General features: G+C 44.0%; 1 long non-coding RNA gene across 1 annotated transcript in view; it reads right to left on the bottom strand.

Moving 5' to 3' along the window:
• LOC309331916 overlaps positions 1 to 14,594 on the bottom strand; it is a 37,198-nt gene extending 22,604 nt beyond the window's left edge. Inside the window, exon 1 of the long non-coding RNA XR_014152012.1 lies at positions 14,490 to 14,594. This is a non-coding gene — a long non-coding RNA (uncharacterized lncRNA). The remainder of the gene's footprint in view (positions 1 to 14,489) is intronic.
• Positions 14,595 to 18,175: the final 3,581 nt, after the last annotated feature.

The raw sequence follows: 18,175 nt of genomic DNA, 5'->3' as shown, positions 1-18,175 counted from the left end.
GAAGCCTTTTATACTCTTGGGGTGGTAGCTCTGGGATATGCAAAAAACTTACATTTGATACAAGCACGGTGAGCTAACAACGTGAACTCTGTGACCCAGGAAGGTTCTGGTTCAAATTTGTTCTATGGCATGTGAACCTATTCTTATAATTACAAACTGTAATGTGGGACATGGACTTAGAGTGATAACCATTATTTTTATTTTTTTAGGAGACCCTAAGGAGTTGAGGGATCCAGGCAGGCAAAAATTCATATCAGATAATTGAGGCTGCCTGCAGGTCATTTTCCTTGCCACCTCTGCTTAAAGGCATTATGATATTCTCCCTTTGATTTGACTTGCTGAGCTCCCCAGTTTTAAGTTTTGTGAAGTTACTGAATGGGTTAGGAGAGGGCATAATTAGGCACGTGCCAAGGCCCACACCTCTGTAGGGGCCCACTGACAACCCCTCAGGTCTCCAAGCCCTCTCCCTCCTTCCTCGTTTTGCTTGTCCACATGCAGAGACAAGGGAGAGGAGACAGAGAACAGTTTCTGCGTTCCATGTGTAGCTCAGTGGCAAAGCATCTGCTTTGCATGTAGAAGGTACCCAGTTCAATCCTGAGCATCTCCAGGTAGAATCATAGAATTGTAGAGTTGGAAGGGACACTGACGATCATCTAATCCAACTGCCTGCAATGCAGGAATATGCACCTGTCCCATACGGGGTTCAAACTTGCAACCATGGCATTGTCAGCACCGTGCTCTAACCAACTGTGCTATCTAGGCTGACATTCCAGGCTGGGAATGTCCATGTCTGAAATCCCGAAGAGCTGCTACCAGTCCGTGTAGACCATGGGCAGGCAAACTAAGGCCCGGGGGCCATATTTGGCCCAATTGCCTTCTAAATCTGGCCCGCGGATGGTCCGGGAATCAGCATGTTTTTACATGAGTAGAATGTGTCCTTTTATTTAAAATGCATCTCTGGGTTATTTGTGGGGCCTGTCTGGTGTTTTTACATGAGTAGAATGTGTGCTTTTATTTAAAATGCACCTCTGGGTTATTTGTGGGGCATAGGAATTCATTCACCCCCCCCATATAGTCTGGCCCTCCACAAGGTCTGAGGGACAGTGGACCGGCCCCCTGCTGAAAAAGTTTGCTGACCCCTGGTGTAGACAATACTGAGCTGGGTGGCCAAAATGGGTGTGGCTTAGTATAAGGCCACTTCCTGTGTTCCTTCTTTCTGGGGATCTAATGTAGAGCAGCAGATTATTTTTTTTCTCCCTTTTGCCAGTATTTGGGGAGGATATCAAGACTTCAGAGAGGTGTTTTCATTTTTCCCAGTTCATTTCAAAGGGGACTTCCTTTGGAATGCAATTAGCAGCATTAAGGATGGATCTACATTGATCTGCAAAGACATTATTAAATATAACATTATATAACTCTCAATGCAGTTTCCCATTGTCGAAGGCTTGCTGCTCTACAGCACCATCTGGTGTTATGTTTTGTTAATTCACTTTTAGCGTTATAAATGACCAGTGTCCTATGTAAGCATTCTGTAGCCACGGAACATATCATTTGGATTTTTAAACTCTTCCTTGTTGTTGGCATCCATCTGTCTTGAGAGACAATGGAATGAGCCTTGAGGGGTGAAGTCAAACCGTTGCATTAGTGGTTTTACATCTTATTGTAAAACTACAATACATCTTATTGTAAAAATAATCATCATTATCACCTCATCATGACTGGATTTCTTACCCACCCTTCACTATAACAAACCAAGGCAGGTTGCAACAATATAAAAATACAATTTATAAATCAGATTTAAATATTACAGTCAGAAGAATGGAGAGTCCTTATCTATATACCTACCTACCTACCTACCTACCAGTACCTACCTACCTACCTACCTACCTATTGTCAGGTGTCAAAGCCAAGGTGTCTGCAGTATACAACCAAAGCTATACAGTGACGGTTCTAGATGCACCTCTTGGTGATGGAATTCCACAATGTAGGGGCTGCCACAACCCAGAAAATGCCCTCCCGGGTCAACATTCCCCACATGTCCAAGGCTGGTGGGACTACCAAGAGGGTCCCTCTGCCAATCTTAGCAACCCAAAGGGTTTTTAAGGAAGGAGTTGGTCTTTAAGATATTTGGGGTCTAAATCATTCGAGGCTTTAAAAACCAACACGAGCACCTTTGTTTCAAAACAGGGCTTATTTGAGCTTTAAATGGAACCCCAGACAATAATCTGGCAGCTGTGTTTTTTGGATCAGATGAAATTTCCAAGTCATCTTCAAGGGCAGCCAAACATAGAACGCATTGCAAAAATCAAATCCGGAAGTTACCAGGGCATGGGAGTGCAGTGGCCAAGTCATCTCTGTCCTAAAAGGGCTAGCAACTGAGGCCACCTGAGCATCCAGCAACAGCACTGAATTTAGGAGTATCCCTCAGCTGCAGATCTGCTCTTTCCAGAAAGTGCAGCCCCATCCAAAATAGACACCTGCCCTCTCAGGTCCAATAACTCAGAATACTTAACACGTCTGTCTTACCAGGATTCAGCTTCAATTTACATGACAGCAACAGGGGCGAGTACTATTGATGACTCCCTTGTTAAGCTTGTTATGTGAACTGATTACGATAATTTGATGTTATGCTACTTATAGTACTACTGATATTAACTCTTCAAAGGAAGTACGTCCACAACCAATTCTCTGATTACTCCCCCTGGTATACCATCAATAGTAATCATACTACTGTGCTTAAGATGGAGTTATAATTTCATCCAATTAGGACTGATTTGCCCAATCATTTTTAGACAGTCAATACATGTTAATTCCCTTCCCCACCCCCTTTCTGTGTGTTTTGGTATGTTAAATCCTCTTTCAATGTTTGTCAGGATCATAACTCACCATATGAGTCCAGATGAAACATAGGTTCTCTTGGTTGTCTCTCTGAAAGTGTGTGTGTAGGGGGTTATCCTATTCTGAATGGGGTCATATTTTCCCTAAATGATGGTCTGCAGTTTGCAAGTACTACTAAATCAAGCATTGTTGATGGATTGACAAGTGTTCTCAGTATCTCCAAGTACCTTTAAGGAGTTTTGAAGGCTGTGCTAGCTGCTCCTTTTTCTGGAGAAGAAAACATGATCTGGCCACAATCATTCATGTTTTCATAATGAATGCTGTCCCAAATGCCAAACTCCAATTTAGAGAGAAACTTCACAAACACACAAGGACCCAAAAAAGACAGAGGTTTTTTTTTAACCCTCTCTTCTTTTGGGGAACAACCATGGCTGTATAAAGTAGAAACAGTAAACAGTTGCCATATTCTCCCCTCACTCACATAATCAACTGAGGCCTCCTTCAAGCAGCCGCTTGTGCCACCTGTTGGCAGGTAACAAAAGAAACGCAACAACAAAGCCATTTCCCACATTTCTTCCTCCAACTCCCCCTTTCAAAAGTCCCTCAAGCAGCTGCCTGTTACATGACTGGCAGGGAGCAAAATGAATGAGAGGAGATTTCCCCCACCCGCACCCCCAGCACATACATTCATTAAAATAGCTGCCTGCCTACTGCTCCATGTAGCTGACAGGCAGCAAAACAAACAGAACTGCAAATGAGTGGATCCTGCATTCCTTCCTCCACCACTCCATAGTCTCCAATTGCCACAAAAATGCTGGGCCATCACGAAAATGCCTTAAGCCATTACAGCTTCTCACTTTGTCACACAGAGCCCCAAGTTCCAAAATCCAAGCCTTTCCTCCTCCCACCTCAAAAAACCTTAAATCTTTCTCCACCTTTTTCATTCATTCATTCATCTCCTGGTCAGGGAAAGAGAGAAGTAGCAACCTACTTTGAGTTCTCATTTGCACGCTCAGCAACATCGCACACAACTGGGAGGGTCTGCTTTGCATCCAAAGCTATTAGGTCCCTGCTCATTGTCTTTGCACTGGGCCTCACCTTTCATTGCCAGTTTCGTTTGGGAACCTGAAGTGTCACTGAGCCGTCACCACCTGTGTGTGCCGTGGGTGTTTCCTCTTTGGCTCCTGCTCTTTGAATTTCCCCTGGTTCATTCATTCACACATTCAAGTCATCACGTTTTACTAGAGCAAATATTCCATATTTTGGAAAAGAAGAAGAAGGAATTCCTATGCCTCACAAATAACCCAGAGATGCATTTTAAATAAAAGAACACATGTAAAAACATGCTGATTCCCAGATCGTCCACGGGCTGGATTTAGAAGGCGATTGGGCTGAATCCGGACCCTGGGCCTTAGTTTGCCTACCCATGTGCTAGAGCAGAGGTTGGCAACCTAAGGCCCATGGGCCATTTCCGGCCCATGAGCTTCCTGGAACCGGCCCACGGCTGTTCCATGGATCGGCGTGGGGATTCTGTGCTTTTTTTTTTGCAGCGCCATTTTTTTTCTTGCCATGGGGACCGACTTCTGGGTCGGAAGAGTGCCAGAAATAGTGTGTGCGCATGCACATGGGTGCTCCTCCATCCTGGACATGCGCTGGAAATAGCATGTGCACACATGCTATTTCTGTCACTCTTCCAACCTGGAAGAGCGCTGCAAAAAGCTTGAGTGCATGCATGGGCACACACGGGTGCGCACGCTCCGGCCCACGGAGAGGTCTGCTGGGGAGTGGACTGGACCGCCCTCAAAAAGCGCTGGCGACCCCAGTGCTAGAGCCACATGGATGTGAATGAACCAGCAGACAACAATGAATGCACTCCCAATGCTTTCTCTTATGTGCTGGGACACATCTCTCCCTTGCCTTTCACGTCTGTTTGCAGCTTAGACCTGACCAAAATTATGTAAACTATGTAAACCTATTTGTATTCACATCCACTTTGCTTCCCCTTTGAAAGGGGTGAGTGGATGGGTGTCGAAACAGGCAGACTGCAATGCAAGGATGGAGTTCATATTGCTTCTGACATTTGGCCTATATGCGTCAGGCTGCAAAGCTCTAATTACTTTTCACACTTAAGCTACAGAGCAATTAAGGATCAATTCAGCTTCTAGGGATGAAATAAACTCCTGTGCTGTTAAAAAGAAAAAAAGAAAACCACCCAACACTACCGAATTTACTTATCGGTACAGCTTATGGGCGCACTAATAGGCCAGGTTTACTGCTTTCTGGCTCCCGTTTAATCAGAATTATAAAGTTGGAAGGTAACTTGTAGTTCATCTAGTGCATCTAGTGCAGGAAACGCCAACGCAGAATCCTGTTGGATATAAGCAAATTTGCATGCCTCTGGTCAGTAGAAGGTACGGCTGAAAATACACTTTTATGGTTTCCCACAAAACACCTAAACTCCAACCCTTCCTCCTGCTCTCCCTCTCCCCATCCATGGAACATCCTCCAGTGATGTAGAGTTAGAAACCAAAGCCATTCTTTTAACTACAGTGGTACCTTGGTTGTCGAGCGACTTGGCTCCCGAACAAATTGGCTCCCGAATGCCGCAAACCCGGAAGTAAGTGTTCTGGTTTGCGAACATTTTTCGGAAGCCGAACATCTGATGTGGCTTCTGCTTGAGTGCAGGAAGCTCCTGCAGCCAGTCGGAAGCCACACCTTGGTTTTCGAACGGTTTCGGGAGTCAAATGGACTCCCGGAAGGGATCAAGTTTGAGAACCAAGGTACCACTGCATAAGTAAAGAATTGTTATTTTTATTTACTAATGGGACTCATGTGTTTTACTTCCCCATTTTAAGCAATGCTAGTGAGATGTGAATGAGACAGAATGGGTGGTGGGTCTAAGCTTAAATCTGATATTTATGTGTGTCTGTCTGTGCATGTGTACTATAAGCTAACCAATTTTTTATTTGACGTATCAAATCCGGCTACAGCAGATCTGAGAGATGGCTGTACAATCTTTGATTAAATAACCCCAGTGAATGAGAGCCCACCTCCTCCTTCCGAGTGGTGACAGCTGAGAAATGAGACCCCTTAAGAGAGTGTGTTATAACTTTTTTACAACCTCATGTTCCTGTAGTTTAGTTAGACGAACTTTTGCCTAAAAACAAAGGAATGAACTGTCATTTCCAAATCTTTTGAAAAAAGGTCACCCCCCAAAAAATCAATGAATCAATTTTTGTATATGTAAATGTGTAATGTATCATGTAATTATACATAATAATTGTAATTATGTATTGCAGTACAGGAAAAATAGAGCTTGCAATTTTTCAAATACTTGTACAATGTTTTGTACGTTGTATATCACTTCTTATTGCTTAGAATAAATTGAGGTTGGAGTTTGTCTTTGTGTATTTCTGGTCTGTGACCATAATAAATATTGGTTTCTGCTGCAAGCACCATAAAGTTCCTGCATCAAGTTGTGCGTTGTGAACAACAACATCAAAAACAACAACAATTTTATTATTTATACCCGTCCATCTGGTTGGGTTTCCCCAACCACTCTGGGCAGCTTACAGCATATATAAAAACACAGTAAAATATTAAGCATTAAAAACTTCTTGATACAGGGCTGCCTTCAGATGTCTTCTAAAAGTTGTGTACTTCTTCATCTCCTTGATATCTGAAGGGAGGGCGTTCCACGGGGATTACTTCTTGGTATCTGGAATATGGGTGGCTGCTGCTTCCAGTGATTCTCCAATACCCACAATGCTTTTTTTAAGGTTTCAATATTTCTGACAAGTTCTGCAAGTCATTTTCATTGAGGAGTAATGTTACATATATGGTGATTTACAATTTTTCATTTTGGGGGTGACCTTTTTTCACAACTGAGAAGAATTAGTCCCCTTTTCAGTGTTTCCATCCCTTTATGATACAGGAAATCTTTTTTTTTTTTTTTTTTTAAAGTCGAAAACTTGTGGATGGAGCAAATTTGTTTTCTCCTGCTCTGGAAGTTAGGACTTCAAGTTGCAGGAAAGGAGATTCCGACTAGACATACAGAAAAACTTTCTGACAGTAAGAGCTGTTTGACAGTGGAACAGTCTCCTTTGAGAGGTTGTGGACTCTCCGTCCTTGGATGTGTTTAAGCAGAGGCTGGATAGCCATCTGTCATGGATGATTTAGCTGAGATTCCTGCATTGTGGGGGGTTGGACTAGATGACCCTTGGGTCCCTTCCACTTCTAAGTTTCTAGGCTTCTATGAAGTGTGCACTCCATTTAGGGCTGGGTGAGACCTGCTGACCAGCTCTTGCCTCAAAAGAACCTACTGCCTAGAACCGTAAATCTGCTTGTTCCATCCTCGGCTAAGTGAGACCAGGCCCAAACTTCCCTTGTGGTTAAAGGTAAAGGGACCCCTGACCATTAGGTCCAGTCGTGACCGACTCTGGGGTTGCGGCGCTCATCTCACTTTATTGGCCGAGGGAGCCGGTGTACAGCTTCCGGGTCATGTGGCCAGCATGACAAAACCGCTTCTGGCAAACCAGAGCAGCACATGGAAACGCCGTTTACCTTCCCGCCGGAGTGGTACCTATTCATCTACTTGCACTCTGACGTGCTTTCGAACTGCTAGGTTGGGAGGAGCAATGACCGAGCAATGGGAGCTCACCCCGTCGCGGAGATTTGAACCACCGCCCTTCTGATTGGCAAGTCCTAGGCTCTGTGGTTTAACCCACAGCGCCACCCGCCTGCGATTGTGAAAAAGTCCCTCCTTTTTTTATATGAGAGAACCCGATGAAACCATTCCCCTGTCCTCAGATTCTTTGTGTTATTCCTTCCCCCTTTGTTTCAAGAACAGTTTCTTTTCACAAATTTATTGGCTGATAACATGATAGAGAGATAACGTCAGGATATGTATAATTTTATAACATGCAGAGAACAATATGTGCTGAGAAATCAGAGAGAGGAGCTGAGGGAAGTCGGGGGGGGGGAGGAGGAGGAGGGTTTGAAAGGAGGGGAGGAAAAAAATAATGAATATTATATGTTTTGAGAGTTTGTGTGTTGAAATTATTAATAAAAAATATTTTTTAAAAAACACTTTCTTTTCACCCCCACAAATTGCAATTTTTTTTTTAAAAAAAAATCTAAACACAAATAGTTTTGCAACAGTTGCTTGCTCAACAGGCGTGAGGCTTGTGTTGAAATAATGCAGCTAGATTCAAAGTTAACAGTGTTCTTCTTAGCTTAATGCAAGGCAAGTACATAGATAGCATGTTAAGGGGAGCTGAATGCAGTGAAAGGCATATTTCTGACTGAAAATAGGTATATCATCTATCTATCATCTATCTATCTATCTATCTATCTATCTATCTATCTATCTATCTATCTATCTATCTATCTATCATCTATCTATCATCTATATCTATCTATCTATCTATCTATCTATCTATCTATCTATCTATCTATCTATCTATCTATCATCTATCTATCTATCATCTATCTATCATCTATATCTATCTATCTATCTATCTATCTATCTATCTATCTATCTATCTATCATCTATCTATCTATCTGTCTGTCTGTCTGTCTGTCTATCTATCTATCTATCTATCTATCTATCTATCTATCTATCATCTATCTATCTCTATCTATCATCTACCTATCATCTACCTACCTACCTATCTACCAACCATGAATGATAGACCTATGCAAAGCAAGGTTTCTTTCTGTGTAGGTGGACATATTTTAGAGGCCTTCTGCTCTTAATTGTCCTGCCTGGGATCAGTGATAAGCTCCACAAGTTTCCAGTCACCAGGGAGACTGTCAATCACTTACAAAGCCTTCAGGTAAAGAAATAAAAAGGTCTGCATACATTTCCAATAGAAGCCATTGACATCACATGGAAAGCCATTACTAAACCTGTAGGCCAGACTCTCTGCTTTAAAACCAACAAGTTAAAGAATATGCAAAACCCTGAATCTGGAATTCCAGTATCCATTGAAGCAATGACCTAGAAAGAATTTTAATGGGAGCCCTCTCGAGGCATTCTGTAAACGAAGGAAGATGACATGGGGGCAGCCCTGTGGGGATAATTTCACTAGCTCTGCCCTTGCCCCTCTGCAAGTTGGAGGGTGAAGCTATGCAGGGTCCCTCTGCAATGCAGAACCCTGGAAAATCATACCTCTACCTTGTGATAGGAATCTACCTGAGTAGAAGCAGGGAGGGACAGAGGAGAAATTTGATCCCGTTTCCAGTTAAAGGCAAATCTAACTAACAGAAACACAGTTATCCTTCAAAATGTGCACTTCTCCACATTTTGCAAAGCCATTTGTCCAAAAAATGTATATGGTAAATAAAGTGTGCATAGAAATGTAGCTAGTTAGTGAAAAGAATATACAAAAATGAAACGTATTGCTACCCAACAAATTGCTTGCAAATGTGTGTATTGGGCAAAATGCCATACAAAACTATATGTATAAAAAGAAATTTGCACTAAAATGTTGGTAAATTTTCATGAGGACTTCTTAAAATGAAAAACAAAAAACAAAAAACACCCCCCCCCCAAAATGTAGAAAACAGAACCTAAGATGATGAATCAAAAATGGCTCACTGGGTGGGGTTTCCTGGCAGGTACATCACTATTGCATACAGGGAGGGAGACGTGCAAAACAGTGAGGAGAAAGAGGAGAGCGCAAAATATGGTCTGAAGCTCAACATAAAAAAAAACGAAGATCATGGCCACTGGGCCCATCACCTCCTGGCAAATAGAAGGGGAAGAGATGGAGGCAGTGAGAGATTTTACTTTCTTGGGCTCCATGATCACTGCAGATGGTGACAGCAGCCACAAAATTAAAAGATGCCTGCTTCTTGGGAGAAAAGCAATGACAAACCTAGGCAGCACCTTAAAAAGCAGAGACATCACCTTGCCAACAAAGGTCCGTATAGTTAAAGCTATAGTTTTCCCAGTAGTGATGTATGGAAGTGAGAGCTGGACCATAAAGAAGACTGATCGCCGAAGAATTGATGCTTTTCAATTATGGTGCTGCAGGAGACTCTTGGACTGCAAGAAGATCAAACCTCTCCATTCTTAAGAAAATCAGCCCTGAGTGCTCACTGGAAGGACAGATCATGAAGCAGAGGCTCCAATACTTTGGCCACCTCATGAGAAGAGAAGACTCCCTGGAAAAGACCCTGATGTTGGGAAAGATGGAGGGCACAAGGAGAAGGGGACGACAGAGGATGAGATGGTTGGATAGTGTTCTTGAAGCTACCAGCATGAGTTTGACCAAACTGTGGGAGGCAGTGGAAGACAGGAGTGCCTGGCGTGCTCTGGTCCATGGGGTCATGAAGAGTTGGACAACACTAAACAACTAAACAACAAGCTGGTTTGGGTTGCCCTGGGCATGAGAAAAAATGGTTGTTGTTGTTGTTGTTGTTAACTCCACCAGCAGGAGTGCTGGACTGGTTCTGCTGGTGTGTTTGCACCATCAAGATCTCTTCACTGCCTCACCCCTCCCTCCCAGTGAACCACAGTACCCCACCTGCTGGGAAGCTAGATTACTAGCTCCTTCCCACCCTACAAGTAGCTTCTGAGTACAATCCCAACCCAGTTGCTTCATTGCAGTGTTTTGGTAAACTCATCTGCCTGTTCATAATCAAGAGGAAGCTTCCTTAAGAAGATGCAAATGAATGTAAAGGAACTGAAAGTGGTGTCAAACTGCGCAGGTGCCAGTTTGAGAACAAATTGCAGAAATTCTCCTGGCTCAGCAGGGATGGGACTCGGAGAAGATCAAGCCAGTGGAACCACAGAGGAATAGAGTGGAGAAATTATTATTATCATCCCTAAGGCCCCCTACCCCATCACACTGTTCTAGACTTCCTTGTCGGCTTCGGCATTACCAGACCACATACTTCTAAGCTACAGTTGACCTCATTTGATCCCGCAGCATAGCTTTGTCATTCCAGTATTTGATCAAGCCAAAAGGAGGGGAAAGACACACAAACAAAACTGGATTGTTCAGTTACATCTCTGGAATCTGAAATTTATTTCCCTTGCAGCATACTTTCCACATCAATATATCTGTATCACTTTTTAATGTGATTGACAGCTGTGTTGGAAAGTTCGGCACAAATGTTATACAGCATTCCTATCAGTGTCAGTTTAAGAATGGCGAGAGGGAGTATAAAAAAACTTTGTAACAGCTTACAGTCTCACAACTCTGAAGCACACTCTAAACATTTTATTTTATTTATCGAATTTATATCCTATCTGTCCTCCAAGGAACTCAAGGTGGCATACATGGTTCTATTTTTTCCTTGCAACAATCCAGTGAGTTAGGTTAGGTTGAGAGACAGTGAGTGGCTCCAGGTCACCCAATGAGTTTCATGGCTGAGCAGGGATTTGAACCCTGGTCTCAGAGGTCCTAGTCTAACACAGAAATCACCACACCACTCTGTCCCCCCCCCCTAAAAAATCTGGCTTTGCCATCCCTTTAGGAAGCAATGATCAACTGGGATAAATTTAGTTTGGTTCATAACTTAACCCAAGTCTACCTAATTCACCCTTCCCCAAACAATACATAAAACGAAAATTCACATATCCTTAGAAATTCACACTGAATAATGTGTACAATAATGCTTATACAGTGGTGCCTCTGGTTGCGAACGGGATCCGTTCCGGAGCTCCGTTTGCAACCAGAGAGGAACGCAACCCATGTCTGCGCATCTGCGCATGCGCGGCTAGCAATTCGCCGCTTCTGCGCATGTGCATGACGTCATTTTGCACACCTGCGCATGTGTGAGTGGTGAAACCCTGAAGTAACCCTTTCCAGTAATTCCGGGTTGCCGCGGGATGCAACCTGAAAGACCGTATCATGAAGCAAACGTAACAACAGGTATGACTGTATTAGGCAAACTACATATACATGTATATATAACAAAAAATGACACATACACTTGCAAAAATGCATATATTAAGTGAAATTGCATACAAAATTTGTGTACTGTATATCAGAAGAAATGCACACTAAAATGCAGATGAATTTAATAAGAACTTTTTTAAAAAATTGCAAAGCAGAAATGTGCCCGACTGCATTTAAGATTGGAAAAATTAGAAGCTGAAAAAACCTGAAAATGTCAGATTTATCCATTTCTAGTTGCAGGTTCTAGGAGTCTGTTGGAAGTGAAAGTCAATGTTCTCTTACACGAGGGAGGCTCAGTTGACATCCCTTGCCACCGACGCACAGCTCTGTGCTACTAGGGCTGTGTCCTCTAATCCATGGGTATGCAAACTAAGGCCTGGGGGCCAGATCCAGCCCAATCGCCTTCTAAATCCGGCCCGTGGATGGTCCGGGAATCAGTGTGTATTTACATGAGTAGAATGTGTGCTTTTATTTAAAATGCATCTCTGGGTTATTTGTGGGGCATAGGAATTCATTCATTTCACCCCCCCCCAATATAGTCTGGCCCCCCACAAGGTCTGAGGGACAGTGGACTGGCCCCCTGCTGAAAATGTTTGCTGACCCCTGCGTAATCCAAGTCCCACCTGCCTTATACCCAGTCATTTATTTATTTTTTTGCAGCCAGTGGAGGCTGGCCCACTGGGGTGAACTGGGCACTGCCCCACCAACCTCTGTCTGCCCCCAACCAGACCCCATTTCCCTGTCTCCTCCTGGATTAGCTGTAAGTATGGTGGCACTGCTTGTGAGCTTAGTCTTAGTGTGGCTCTTGTAGAACTTAGCAGGGAGGACAATGCTAGAATTAGTTGGCTCTGCCTGACATTGGCTCTGGCGCCACCTGCTGTTGAGCTCCTTGCCTCTGACCCTACCAGTCCTCATGAGCACCAGGCACCATTGATTGTAGCCAGAATTCACAGTGGCTCTTCAAAAGCCAGACACAGCACTAGAAATGAATCCAAGCTAAACAAAATGAACCAGCAAGCTTCACAGTGGGTACAGTTTTGAAGCCAGCATCCCACCCACCTTCAGCCAGTGGTTTCTCACGTACAGTTCCCAACATTTTAAAGCCACCAGTCATCCTCACTTTAAGTCATCCTTGCACTGAAGTTTGAATATTTATCTCTCAGTGCCATTAGATGGATAATTATTTCTGGCACCCTTTTCTCATCTTGCAATGTTGGCGGGTGAGTTGCAGAAAGCCTCGTGGCAGGAGAAAACTCCACCACCTTTCATTACCATGTGAGAAACCAGATAATGCCAGAGGCAAAACACTTAGTGGCAATTGGCGGGTCAGGCTGGCGCCAACACAGCTCATCTTGGGATGGCCCTGAAGTTTTAAATGCCTCAAAAGTTACAATAGTAAAATGTGTGGGTTTATTACACTGAGTAACCTTTAAAACTTGTCTCATTAAGCTTCATCTTCTCACCCTTCGGGCTCTCTGTGCTTCTGAAGATGAGGTTGGGGAGCTCAAAGGGAAGTGGGGAAATGGTTGGAAATGTCACCATTTTACCATCTTATCACAACATCATCATTACTGATAATTTCTTAAGACTGTAGTCCTATTTAGGCATTCTGCTTGTGTCTAAATCCTGCACGGAAACAAACAAGCAGGGATAAGCATGTTAAGTTCTGCCACCCACTCCTATATTACTATCCCCTATGCAATTTAGAGGGATGCGGGTGGCGCTGTGGGTTAAACCACAGAGCCTAGGACTTGCCGATCAGAAGGTCGGTGGTTCAAATCCCTGCGACGGGGTGAGCTCCCGTTGCTCGGTCCCTGCTCCTGCCAACCTAGCAGTTCAAAAGCACATCAAAGTGCAATTAGATAAATAGGTACCGCTCCGGCAGGAAGGTAAACAGCATTTCCGTGCACTGCTCTGGTTCACCAGAAGTGGCTTTGTCATGCTGGCCACATGACCTGGAAGCTGTAAACCGGCTCCCTCGGCCAATAAAGCGAGATGAGCGCTGCAACCCCAGAGTCGGCCACAACTGGATCTAATGGTCAGGGGTCCCTTTACCTTTACCTTTATGCAATTTAGAATCCTGATCTCGCAGGGTTTGAAAATGTGCAGGGACCTCTGTGAGTACGGCAACAAGCTCCTCCTTTCCGACTTTGCTCTCCATGAGTTGGAGCGCAATGCAGGTAGCAATGCATGAGGGTGGACCTAGGGATGCTGGAAAGTTCTTATCAAAACAGAATCAGGAGTAGAAATTGCAGGTATTTGCTTATGTATGCCATGTCTCGAACAGAAATCAATCCAGCAAATGCAATCAGTAGTAGTTGCTTTCAGTCCTCAAATCACACATAATGACTCCCTCATCTATTTGCATCGCATTTCCTTTGCACTGAAATGAATGGGGTGGAATAACATAATTATAATGAAATGAAATGTGTAAAACTCCACTACAGATGACAGCAAGACAAATAATGGATTATTTTTTTTGTCAGAAGCTGAACTGCAGTGGAAGGGAAACGCTGCTCCAAGCGATGAACACAGGTCATAAAAGAAATTTACGCCCTGTTGCAAGCCCAGGTGGAGCTTATAACACCCGATTCCCATGTGAGCAGAATGGGGGTGCCCAAATGGGCTTGTAATAACAGCGGGTTAGGGCCAAACCACATGCGACTCAGGTTTTTGTTGTGGAGGTTGTGTGCAACTAAAAACCAGTCCTCATGTCAGGGAAATATCTCCTTACACACCCAGTATAAGATATTCCACATTCTCCTTCTTTAGCAGAGTTTGTCTTTTCATCCAGTGAAGTAAACAGCTCAAGTATATATACGAAACAAAGCTTTAATAGTAGAAAAATATTTTTAACATAGATGCAGATCAGGGCAAGGTCCCATTCATTTTTATGGGACAAATTGGGCAATACAATTTGTAGATACAGGAAGATGAGCAATCTGGAAAGAGATTCGGTATTAGAATATGGATCAAGTCCCCTAATTAGTAATTTGTGTGTATGGGGGGTGGAGGGGAAGGAGGAAATATTCCCCTTAAGTACAGAACTGTATGAGAACTATGGAGAGTTTGGCTTTCAATTACTGAGCAGAAAGTGTCTTATACCAAAGCTGTGTGAAGAAGCTCTCCTGTCCTGATCTACTCAATTAATTTGAGGAGCAGGGCTAATGTTTAATTAGGGCTTTTAAAATGTATGGTGTGGATGCAAGCGGGCACAGTGGTAGCTAGAAACAATGGTCCATAGAAGGTCTGGAGGGAAACCTACACATTACACACATGTGCAATGCTTGATGTTTCCTCTGCCCCCTTGTAACATTTAATCTGGATTCTTTTCCACCTGCCCACACACCACCACTACCACCCAATGGCAAATGGTCAACTTTGAGCAGAATGACAATCAAAACCAAGTCCAGATCCAACCTACTCCCAAGCAGTAGAATGCCACCACCAGCTCAGCAACCAAGTATGGGGGGTTGGCAAGTCATGGATGGAGAGAACCAGACCCAATGATGTCTTTGGAACACAGCATGCACCCATCTGTGTTCATTGAGCTATTTTCTGGTTGGTGGGCACTGAGTTTGCCCAGGTGAATCAAGATGGAATGCATGGGGTTGCCCATCCTTAGGAGAGAGACCCTGACACCAATACTGCTCTAAATATTTGGTTAAATTTGCCTCTCCTAACAAATCCATTCCCGAAGTTACCTAAGAAAGAAGAGACAGGAGGAGATGTGTGTCTTGTACAAAAACAGCGTAGGTGTGCGTGCAGTAAAAATGATGGAGCTGTTCATCTGGGAGATCTGGGGATGGCGAGCGAAAAGCAAAGGAAAACCCCATTGTCTCGTGTCCGGTGCTTGCCCATTACTAACACAACGAGAAGGGCGATATTGAATCAGAGGTATGGACAGACAAAGTGGAGAGATCTGCAAGTCCTGGAGGCTGCTGGAGGAATCAGGAGGGGGGATTCGCACATCTGTGAATGCCACCTACGCTTGCCCATTCTGTAGGTTTTGCATTTCCTCCAAACTAATTTGAACCAAGCACCGTGTCAGCTTGAATTATTCATGAGCTCAAGGGCTTTGACGAGCTTTTCTGGGGAGAGAGAGAGGGAGAGAAAGAAAAAGAGGGAGGGAGGGAGGAGGACTGTGTGTGTTGATATAAGATGTCAGTAACAGAGCAACCAGAGTTTAACATTACAAGGAGAGGCATGTGTTGGGAGGAGGAAGGCAGGGGACAAAGCAATCGCCCACTCAACCAATGTGATCTTGGAGTTTCCTAAAGATATCTCAAGCCTTTAATTATTTCTCATCATGTTCTAGAAAAAATTGACAGCTTACAATAATTTTTAAAAAATGTGTTGTACAATGGGAGGCAGAGACATTTTCTTTTTTTGCTTTGCTTTGCTTTGCATTATTTTTTTTAGTGGGGAAGGGAACAGAGCTCTTCTTTCTTAGATCGGTGAATCACACCAATGCTTCATCTAGCGCAGGATTGTCTTTCGAAAAGTGGATAGAAAGATGCCTTGTTTCTTCCTCCCAGCATCCATGAAACAGAGACACATTGCCTCTGATGATGGGGGCTCAATTTGGATAGCTATGGTTAATATTCAGGGGTAGGTCTACCTTCCACTAATGTCTCCTAAACAAACTATCTAGTGGTCATCACCATGTGATGCTGTCAAGCTAGTGAGTCTGCTGTTGGACTCAAACTTCCAGATGTTGTATAACTTCAGCTCCCATCTGTGCCAGCCAGCATGGCCAAAGGTCAGGGATGGTGTGACTTGTAGTCCAACAGCATCTGGAGGACCCTAGCTTCTCCATTCCTTCTTTACAGCAATGAGTAGGGCTGCTGTGTATATTTCTATGCCTCTCACTCTGGATCCCTCCCAAGCAGACGAAGGCTGCATCAAGGGCTTCTCCTCTGGGCTTGTCCAGCTCATTGCTCAGTAGCGTGCAGGACTCATGTGGGGTGTCAGTGAGGGAAGCGAGCCAGCAGGACTGGGACTGTCCTGCTGTTATGTGGCAGGACCAACCTTTGACTCCTCTTAGAGTCTGTGCTCACACTGTGACTCTTAGCCTCTGTCCTGGAAGGCTCTCCTTCTCCTGACACCCCTTGATCACTCAGACCCCTTCCTTCTCAGACCTCTCAGCTTGTCCCTTCTTCAGACTGCTCTTCAGTCTTCAGCCAGTGTGGTGTAGTGGTGTAGTGTGGTGTAGTGGTTAAGAGTGGCAGACTTGTAATCTGGTGAACCGGGTTCGTGTCCCCGCTCCACATGCAGCTGCTGGGTGACCTTGGGCTAGTCACACTTCTCTGAAGTCTCTCAGCCTCACTCACCTCACAGAGTGTTTGTTGTGGGGGAGGAAGGGGAAGGAGAATGTTAGCCACTTTGAGACTCCTTAGGGTAGTGATAAAGCGGGATATCAAATCCAAACTCTTCTTCTTCTTCAGTGTCCCACCACCAGGATCCAGGATCTAAGTCATCTTCTTCTGTGCCCTAGGGGGCTCTTGGGTGGGCAGCTCCCACCACTCTTCCTCATCCAGCCAGTCCCTGACATCTGATCAATCATTGCAAAGATCAATAGGTACAGGCTGTATTGCACTCAGCATGCAAACCCAAATTCCACTGGATTTATAAAATTATAATATTAATAAATAGACATAACTGGGGTGTGCCAAGTCAAACTCTGCCTTTTTCTTCTTGAGCAAGAAGCCCTGGAAGGAAATGGATACAAAAGAGGAATTTAATAAAACAATGTGATTACTTTTCCCCAAAGCAATTTGCTGCCCTTCTTCCCCATTAAATCAACCTAATTACAGGCACACACATTAAATGAATATCACAATCATGTCAAACGCACCTGCGCTTGGACTTAAAAGTAATGTAACTGCTTTGAAATATTGCAAGTTACATCTTCATTACTCTTGAGCGTGGAGAATCCCAAATGGTTACAGGGGCTTTGTGTGTGTGCAGGAAATGCTTAGACAGCCTCAGAAGCACACAGAAAGCTTTCTGGCAGTGGAAGGATGTTTTCTGATGGTGGTGGATCTGCTAATGACAGCACAACTGCTGCGCACTTCAAGCAAGACATCCCCAAGTGAAGTTTGGACTTTTTCTGGCTATTTTTCAACTGATCATCACATCTCTTTGGGTTCCCTGGTTTGATGTGGCAACCTAAGCTGATGTTAACTGCATGAGAACCCAACTGCACTTCACCACGGACTGGTTGTGTGGTGAGTCCCCCTCCCCCCTTGTGAAATAAGACATAGGACACAGTATTAAGGTTAATGGGCGTAAAAGGCCACAACTTTATTGATTGCAGGAATTTAGCGGTATTGTCTTAGGCATTGGTCCTATCAACTAACCGGCTTCAGCCCGATTGCATGAAGACCGGCAAGGGTTAACCACCAGTAGGGGGAGTCCTGCT

Source organism: Podarcis erhardii, assembly GCF_964252035.2.
Source record: "Podarcis erhardii genome assembly, chromosome: 16".
NCBI classification, from domain to species: domain Eukaryota; kingdom Metazoa; phylum Chordata; class Lepidosauria; order Squamata; family Lacertidae; genus Podarcis; species Podarcis erhardii.
Note: the sequence above shows the minus strand (reverse complement) of the source record. Positions and strands in the feature narration are given on the sequence as shown.